General features: G+C 40.0%; 1 long non-coding RNA gene across 1 annotated transcript; it reads right to left on the bottom strand.

Annotated features, from left to right (window-relative positions):
- Positions 1–3,160: 3,160 nt before the first annotated feature.
- On the bottom strand, positions 3,161–8,562 carry LOC127550951 (uncharacterized). Its single transcript, XR_007950978.1, has 3 exons — positions 8,454–8,562; positions 3,993–4,112; positions 3,161–3,512 (listed from the first exon to the last, which is right to left on the bottom strand). It is a non-coding gene; the product is annotated as an uncharacterized LOC127550951 (long non-coding RNA).
- Between the last annotated feature and the right edge of the window lie 1,426 nt (positions 8,563–9,988).

The following is a 9,988-nucleotide window of genomic DNA, read 5'->3' on the forward strand; positions in this document are numbered from 1 at the left end:
AAATATGGTTTATCTATTTTAGTAAAATATTTATAACCAGCAGTCTTTCATGCTATTCTTATGAATGAAATGGAGAAATGTGAAAAAAAATGAAAACACAATTAAGTCTTTTGGACCTGGCTGAATCACTGGGCCCCGAGAGTAGTCATTAATGGTCCAGACACAGGGGTCCTCAAACTTTTTAAATAGGGGGCCAGTTCACTGTCCCTCAGACTGTTAGGGTCGGACTATAGTAAAAACAAAAACTTTGTTTTGTGAGTCTTTAAATAAAGAAACTTCATAGCCCTGGGTGAGCGGGGATAATCATCCTCAGCTGCTGCATCTGGCCCGCGGGCATAGTTTGAGGACCCCTGGCTGAGAGTGACATGAGAGAGAGGAGATCTCTTCTACTGTGCTATAGAGATCTGAGCTTTGCTCTGTGCTACATTTTTTAAGTCAGTGATTTAGATAGGTATATAGGTGATGTACTTATAAGTCACAGATATAGATGACACATAATTTGCAGATGACACTGAGCTAGAATAAGTGACAACTGTTTTGGAAGACAGTGGCAGAATCCCCCAACATTTTTAGGTCAAACATTGGGCTGAATAAAATAAGACAGAACTTTATAGGACTTGATGGAAAGTCTTATACTTGGGTTAAAAACCAAAACATTACAGAGGTGGGGGAAACAGTTTAGTTCAGAAAAATCTAGAGGGCTTTAGTGAATTGCAAGCTTCATGACATGGCAGCCAAAAATGGAAATACAGCCATAGACTGTTGAAAAGTATGGCTTCCAGAAACAAGGTGTACCATATTCTGCCTTGATCTGTTTAAATCTGGAGTATTCTGTTCACTTAACATCTAGATTATAGTGTTTGGTTTGAGGCACTTTCCTAAATTAGCTAATTTTCAAAAAAGTGCAGTTAGGATGGCCAAAGGTTTTGAACTTATGTTTTATGGGGATTGTTGGAAGGAATTGGGAATGTTCACCCTGGAGAAGAGAAGACTAGAGATCTAGATGATGGTACTCTTCAGTTACTGAAGGACTGTCATGTGTAAAGGGGATTAGATTTGTTCTACTTGGCTCCAAAAGATACCAGGAACAATATGGCTTCTTCTAGCAAGGCAGCATTCTGTAGCATCAGAGGAATATGTTGCTACTCCCCACATGGATCTTTGTTCCATGAATTCCTTAGATATGCACCTCCTCATTTGCAGTCTCTGTGTGTACCCACCCTTCCCACTGATACTGGGTATATTTGTTGAAGACTGTGCCAGAGGCTAATGGAGAGATGTTCTGTTCTATGATATTTCAGTAAATGCCTTTACTTTAAGTTACTTGTGTCCTTGGATTGACTTTCGAAAAGTAAACATGTTAATGGGAGAATTGGGAGCCATAATTTAAACACCATAGGATACCTTGAATCTGGGATAATTATTCTTTTGTGGATCGAATTTATGAAAGCAAGTTGGGGTACAGCCCACAATTGGTACTAATGAAAGATTTATGCCTTAAAAAAACTCTGACAATTGGAACCATCCAAAAGTAGAATGAGTAACTCAGGAAATAGTGAGTTTCCCCCATTCACTAGAATTATTATTGTAAAGTCTTCCCAACAACCTTTCAGGTATAGTGTATATTTTCTCAGTCAGATATGGTTTAGACTATTTGGTACCTTAGGTGCCATGAACTCTGAGATTCCATGATTCTGGTTTATCTTATAAAGAGACAATAGGAAAAAATCATGACTTCACCTATGTTTTCATTTGTTGTTCTGTTTTAGTAATGTGAGAATTGGAAAATAGTAGGGGATTATTAAAAAAAAAAGGATGGTAATGGAAGACTTTTATTTTTCCCCTGGGAGTCCAAAGAGGCCCAACTTACATCAGTTTCATCAATTTTTTTTTTCAGTAAGATTTAATCTGATATTTTACTTTGTCTTTCACTAAGATAATTTGTCCTTTATCCAAGTAATATGTCTAGCCTGAGCTTTGCTAGACAGAGTTTTTCAAATGAGAATTATCCCTAAAAGACTAATTTAGAGAACTAATTTCAAGTGAATCCATTCAGGTATTGTCATCTGCTGAATTATTTTCAACATTAATCTATTTTAGTAATTAATTGTGAAAAGCATGATGATTCACCTATCCCTAAAAAGTAAGAATCTATTTCAATTGATTTAGTTTTTGATGGCTATTGGTCCAAGAATCACATTTTCATTTGTTATATGTGTGATTCAGTGAATAAGCTGGGATTGGAAGAATATTAATGCTCCAATTTTTACATGCCTTTAATGAGAAAGAATAACTCCATTGCCAACTTAGCTCTCTGCTGGGGAGGGTATTGGCCAACTGGGAGGTAATGAACAGCAGAACACCAAGTGAGTATCAGCATTCCATTCTCCTTAGTGCCAATGGGGGGGGGGAAGGCATTGACATGAAGCTGAGGAAAAGCTGGAACATGGAAGTGAGATGAATTCTTATTCAGATACAGACAGATTGGATTGTATCTTAGGAAGACATATCTCGAGCTGGAAAGACACATCTCAGAGGCCACTAAGGTCAACCTCTCTTCTGTTTTATGGATAAGAAAGCCAAGGAGCCAAACCATAAAGCTTTGTTCCCACTACCATGCAATTCATTGATTTTAATGCAGAGCTCAGAATGGCAATTATTTTTGTTTGTTTGTTTCATTTGTTCATTCACCAAATTATTTATAAGTATCTATTGTGAGCCTGGCCGAGGCAATATGGCGGCGTAGATGATGAGCTGGTCTCATGGGTTTAATTCCTGCCTCTGAAAACCTGGCTAAGTCACTGGACAAGTCACAACCTTTCTGGGCCCTCAGCATTCTCTAAGACTGTAAGTTATAGAGTGGGGTGTGGATAAGTGCAGAGCCCCAGGGTGCAGGTGTGGGAGTCCTCCTCCCACCCAGACTGGGAGTGAGTCCTGATTTGTGGGAATAGAGTATGGATCCTGGAGCTGGAAGAGATTAGCTTTGAAATGCTGAGGGTGGTCCAATGCTGGGCTGTAATGTCTTTTCACAAAGTGACATCAATGTCTATCTGCATAGACAAGAAGTTTCATCCCTGAGAATTTCCTAGATCAGTAAGTCCAGTGTGAGGGGTGAATATCCCAGACCCGGTACTACAGTAAAAACAAAGCAGTCATGATCTTCAAGGAACTTTCATTCTATTTGAGGGAAACACATGTGTCACTGCAAAGACATTTCTTTGGGGGAGGGAATAGCAAAGTAAGGATGACCTTAGTCCTCGTCATTTTTTTTTTTTGGTTGAGGCAATGGGGGTTAAGTGATATGCCCAAGGTTACACAGCTAGGAAGTGTTAAGTATCTTAAGGTCAGATTTGAACTCAAGTCCTCCTGATTTCAGGCTGGTGCTCTATCCACTGCACCACCTAGCTGCCCCAGTCTTCATCTTTAAAGGTGGTGTTGGAGCTGAGATTTGAAGGCAGCCAAGTGTTCAAAGAGCAGGAGGAGAAGGGAGGATGCATTCCAGGTCAGGTTAACTACCCATGCAAAGACATGGAGAGAGAGAGTGAAATATGTGAACACAAAAGGTAGGTCAGTTTGTCGGGAACAAAGTAACTACCAGGGTCTGATGTTCTATTAGCCTAGAAAAGTTAGGTTGAAGTTAGATGGGGACGGACATTAAAAGCCAAACCGAGGCATTTGTGTTTGATCTTTGTGGCAAAGGGACCCAACTGCAGTTTTTTGAAGTGGGGAATTTCTTGGGAAGCTATTTGTTCAGAGAATATATTTTGGGAAGCTCATACTTAGTTTCTGGTGTCTCCTCCAATAATGCAGTGTGGGTTTCATCAGACCGTGCTGGAAATACTAGGGTGCCATAGATTGTTTTGGCAGCCTATAGCCCACCTGGGGCCAAAGGTTCCGGTTGCCAGCTGCTGGGGAGGAGCATCATAGAATACTAAATTGCCAACCAACTTTGACACAACCCTTCCTCGGGGCAGGGGTGCCAGCTCACTCACCTGCTCATCTATCTCAATCACTCACCGAGATCCTCATCCACCTGGGCTTCTCCAGGTGTTCTTCCTTTTCTCCTATGGATATGGCCGAGATTTCACAGGGGTACCATTCAGCTATGGCATCTATTAAAGTTAGGTGGTATAAAGCAGAGGGGTCAGACCGGGATGTGGCATGTAATCAACAACCAAAACACTTGAGCATGTCCAACACCAGGTTTAATTATAATTAGAAAACATTAAACAAAATAAATAAAAATACAACAAAATAGATAATGTTGATTTTGTAAGCAATGAGGGTTAAGTCAACATGTTCAGGGTCACAGAACTAACAAGTGTCTAAGGGTAGATCTGAACTCAGGTCCTCCTGTCTCCAGGGCCAGTACTCTTATCCACTGTACCACCTAACTTAGCTTAGTGAAGGGTCACTGCCAAACTTGAACGCTGGGACTCAGTACTCAGAAACTCTCTCATTCATGCTCAGAGGGAAAGGTAGGAAGACACTCCCCCAAACTCATCATCTACTCTACTCTGACCATAGCACTGATTCACTGCCTCCCCATGTACCTTGTACTATATTCTCTGTCACATTCGAGGGCTGGTTCTCCTACCACTTCACCAAGTCATCGTTCCCCCTCTCCAAGGAACATTTTGAGACTGCTCCAACAGCCAGGGAATTTGTAGAGCTGATAGCTGCTCTTCTCCATTCTTCACTTGGATGTCGCCTGAAGCTAACCCATGAGTTGATGGATCTAACATTTCTCTTAGATTCCAATTCGTTATCACCTTGAGGATCTCTAAGGATTAATATTTCCATCTTTTAATCCTTGTCTTCTCCCTTAGAAGGAGGTGATGTCAAAAGCACCTCCAACATGGGCTAGTGGTCTGAATGCCCTCTGATTCTTCTAAAGGGTGAAAATTACTCAGTTTCTGTTTGAGTTGAGGCCCCTTTGTGCTTTCTATTCTCTTGTTGTTGCTACCATTTGGCTGGGTGCTCTTCTCTTTCCTTAGATATCCAGATACCATTATAGCACCTTTTATTCAGCCTCAGAGCAGTCCTCAGCCTGGTGATGTTTCAGCTTTATATTCTTCTCCAATTCAGTGTCTTACTTTGAATTGCCCCAAGATTAATTTTTTACTTAATTGCATTAATTTCCACATGGGCCACTGAGAACTGGGGGAGTTAGGAAGGGGACTCTGAAACCCTTTGTTACATTGCAGCTGGGAGTCATAAAAATGGCCTTAATCTTTCCTTCGCCTTTCTCTGTATTGGGACCTAGTATTCCGGGGTAAAGGCAGACTCTTTCTCACTGCTAATCTACTTGTTCCAATAAGAAAGAGTGACCTAAATGTCCACATTTAAAAACAGCAGCCCAGATAATGACTGGTTCCTGCAATGGGACTTTTAAAGTCCTTTCTGTTTCCTAATCTGTGATTCTGCCACTAGTGGCTAAATGAACTCCATCACTAACTCCCACATGGACTCTTATCTTCACAAATCTCTGAGCTTTTCTTGACACCCATCACTACAAAGACCCAGAGCCCATATCTCTTCTCCCAGAATACAGTCACCAGCATCATAATTTTGAGATCCCCTCAATGGCTGGGGCTTGATAGACACAGCTAACTGCTGCAGGTAGCTGCATTTCTGGGCTGCCTTCCCCACTCAGACATCTGTTCTTCCACTTGGGCCTCTCCAGAGTCTAACTGGAGAGAGCAGGTTGCCTCTTGATCCCCTCTCCCTTCCAGTTTGAGTTACATTCAGTCATCCTTTCCAGTTTTGGCCCACTACTCCCCCTGAGCCAAATGGAGCATTGGTGAACACAAAGAGTCATTGTGTATTACAAACTGCCTAAGTCATACCAGGGAAGTTAGTCACCCTCCAGAACAATTGGTCCTAGTAATTGCCCATTTGGATGTGGGAGTTCCTTGGTTAACTTTTAATGGTGTGGCATGGTAGTGGAAAGAACATTAAGCACAGAGCTAGAAGACTTGGGTTCAAATTCTGGTTTTGCTATGTGACCTTGGACAAGTCATTAAATCATTCATCTCTTGGGACCTCAATTTCCTCACCTCTAAAATAAGGAGCTTATACAAGTGAACTTCTGAACTTTCCTTCAACTCTAAGTCTATATTCCCAGAATTCATCTTCCCAACTATACAAAAGAAAACAGAATCATAGATCTAGAAGGAATCTTTCTTTGAAGTTCATCAATATTAACCTCTTCATTTTACAGATAAGGAAATTGAGGCTCAGAGACTTCTTGAGAGCCCCACAACTACTAAGTGTCTAAGACAGGATTTTTAAGTTCAGTGTCCTATCCAGTACACCATGTTGATTTTAAAGCTGCTGACTTCACAGTGTTTTCTAGATTTGTGTCCCCTGGGATGTAAGTATCCCCATCCAATGATGTTGATTCTAAGCTATCTATGCCTGTATACCTGCACAACTCTGATTCTCATGCCTTACCAAAGATCAGAGAATAACAAGTTGTGAGTCAAATCCTTTATGTTTCTTAAGAAAGCAATGGAAGAGTTAGGGTGTGGTATTCTGCCTCATACAGATACAAAGCCATCTTCAGTCCACTAACAGGATAGAAGTCCTAAGTCCATTGTTAAATTGGTTTGGCTTCTTTCAATATCTGTGACAAATAGAGCAGCTGAAGAGAAATGGAGTCCCAATGTGTGGGTTGGAGCTGTGACTTTTTATGGCCAAAAAAGTTTGCATGGATAAATCATCCCATACATAGCTGCCAATTACAAAGGAGCAATTAATCTGTAGAAAAATTTGTCATTCCTTTTCTTTTTTAATAAAAAGCACCAATAATATAATATTCACATCATATTTTAAGGTTTATTAAATAATTAACAGATAATATCTTATTGGATTCTCACTACTATCTTTTAAGGTAGGTGCTATTATTATTCCACTTTACAGATGGGGATACTGAGGCTAGAAACCTTTAACAGACTTGCTCAGAATAACATAGCTAGTAAATGCCTGAATCAGGATTCTTACTCAAGTCATTTGTTCTGGGTTCACAATTCTCTCTCTCTCTCTCTCTTTTTTTAAAATTTAATAATTACTTTATATTGACAGAATCCATGCCAGGGTAATTTTTTTTTACAACATTATCCTTTGCACTCGTTTCTGTTCCAATTTTTTTCCCCTCCCTCCCTCCACCCCCTCCCCTAGATGGCAAGCAGTCCTTTATATGTTGGATATGTTGCAGTATATCCTAGATACAATATATGTTTGCAGAACCGAACAGTTCTCTTGTTGCATAGGGAGAAATGGATTCAGAAGGTATAAATATGGGTTCACAATTTTCAATGGATTTTTATCGAGACTCTTCTAATAGCCATCTAATTTTCTCCCCATCTCAGGTCTTTCCCCATTTTTGTCCATCCTCCTCTTGGTGTTTTTCTAAAGTGCAGGTGTGATTATAATAGCCTCATAAGTTAATTCCAGTAGTGATTTCTTGCTTAAACAACAACAAAAAAATGCTGCATTCGCATTATAGAACTCTTCCCAACTATCCCCTTTACTACCTTTCCAGTTCTTTTACACTTTCTCCCCCCCCCCTTTTTTTTTTTTTTGCATTCTATAATCAGGCCAGGCTAAGCTGCTCATACACAAAAATCTAGCTCTCCACTCCAGGCATTTCCTTGACCTTCTCTAATACCTTAAATGTTCTTCCTTTTCAGATTTGCCTCCTACCATGCCTGGTTTCCTTCAGTTCAGAACTCATCTTCTGCAGAACATCTCTGTGCCATCCCTCCCATACCCCACTGTGAGAGTTTCCCCAGGAGATAACCCACATGAACTGCTTCTGTCTTGTATGTGAACAGTTATTTGTATAGTATCTCTCCCATTAGAATAGAAGCTCATTGAACAGGAGTCTTGTTTTTCTTTTACTTATTTATTCATTCATTTATTCAATTATTTATTTATTTAATAGAATCAATATTGATTCTATCTACTGCAACATATAGCCGGGTCTTTTATTTAAATGGGGCTTCCCAAAAGTCTTGGTGCAACAGTAAGTATTAATTTCCATTGATCTAAAACCCTCCCTGTAATAAAGAAATATGGTTAAGAGAAAGTATATATATCATTAGCCATAACTGACAATATGACAACATATGTCTCATTCTGTACCTGTAGTCCCTCACCTTTCCCCCCAGAAGAGAGAGTCTTGGTTTAGTAAATATTTTGAAGTTAAGATTGGTCACTGTACTAATCAGATTTTGGAGGAGGGGGGTACTTTCCTTCCACATTTTTGATCTACCTGGAATTAACTTCAAGTAAAAAGATCTCTTTCATCTTCCAGCAAAATCTAGTGTGATGATGGCCCCTTTAAATTAACCGGCCCTGTTCAACTAGAACTTGCTGGCTGTCCCAGAAAGGGCAAGCAGTCCTTTTTAGTAACACAGGGAGGTTTTACAACAGTGAGTCACTATTACCTGCAAAGCCAGACATGTCTTTTTGCTTCTTGTGCCAAACCGGCAAGGTCCCAATTGGCGAAGACAAGAATTAGAGGGGTTAAAAAAATGTCTAATTTACAGATCTAATTAAACATGAAAGCTTCCAAGGAAGAAAGTGCCCTTCTTTGAACGGCTCCAACTGGATGGCTGATCCAATGGCCCACACATACATCATGGAGCTCATTTGTAATGATTTATACAAAGCACCAATTCGTCCCAGATCGGAAAAGAGGCGTGAGGAAGACTGGCGTCAGTGCTGGCCCTGTGGGGTGTACGGGCAGACCAGATGACTTGGAGGAGATGATTGAAATACCTGGATTCTTCTGGGCTCTCTGGTTCATGGCTCTGTATGACGCAGTGGAAATACCAGCTCATCTCTAACTTTCCTAAAATGATAATGATCCAAACAGCACACTCTAGTTCCAGCCGGGGGTTACATCTTAAGACAATCCCTCCACCAACCCACCCTCTCCCTCCGCCCCCAAATAATCCAAGCCAAGAAACCTGATTCTTATTTTCATAATGCTGCAGGCATGCATAGCTAATAGCAGCTCCTCTTCAGCTTAGCCAAGAGCCCACCATTTTAGCTCCAAAGCTTCAATGTTGCCCCAGTTCTTTTTTGGTGAACCTGTTCCCCCAAAAGACAAAAATAAATATACTTTTAAAATATAGGAATGGATGAGTGAATGGGCAGAGAGAAAAGCAGCCTTAATCATTTTAATGTCTTAAAGAATTTTATATGCATAATAATAAAGAATGACGATATTTCTATACTGCTTTCAAATTTACAAAGAACTGTTTGATTCTCACACTAAGCCTTGGTGGAGGGGGCATTAAGGACTGGGCTGCTCACCATCATATTTGGAACTGAGGCTCTGGGAGATTGGGGAATTGACCTCTGGGTCACATAGCTATAAAATGTCACATTTAGGATTTGAGCCCAGATTTGTTATAGAATGTAAACTCTTTGAGGGGAAGGACAATTTTATTTTGTCTCCTCTTCCCCCCAAAATAAAAAATCCCAGACACATAAGCAAATTTTTAAAAATTATGCTATGCATCTGTTTCTGTAGTCTCCTCCTCCTTCCTCAAGAACATAAACTCCCTGAGGATAGGAACTATTCATCTTTTATCTTTATATCTCTAATATCTATCATAGTACTTGGTGAAAGAATGAATGAAAAAGCATTTATTAAACATTTATTACTTAGTATATACTGTGTTAAACGCTGGATATACAATTGCAAAAACACCATTCTCAGAGTTTCCCTACAAAAACAATAAATTGAGGAGAATGCAGTAATCTTAGAGGGTTTAGTTTGACAAATTTTGGGGATAGGGATTGGAGCCTTAGGGAAGCAAAAACAGAATTAATTTGATCATAGTCTTTCTAGCAAGGGCTTAATAAATGTTTGTTCATCCATAGGCTCTTAATAAATGCTTACTGATTGATTGAATCTTAATTCCAAATCACTCTGTTCACCAAATATCCATTTTCTTCCTGAGCTTGAGGT

The sequence above is a fragment of the Antechinus flavipes genome, chromosome 1 (genome assembly GCF_016432865.1).
Source record: "Antechinus flavipes isolate AdamAnt ecotype Samford, QLD, Australia chromosome 1, AdamAnt_v2, whole genome shotgun sequence".
In the NCBI taxonomy this organism is placed as follows: domain Eukaryota; kingdom Metazoa; phylum Chordata; class Mammalia; order Dasyuromorphia; family Dasyuridae; genus Antechinus; species Antechinus flavipes.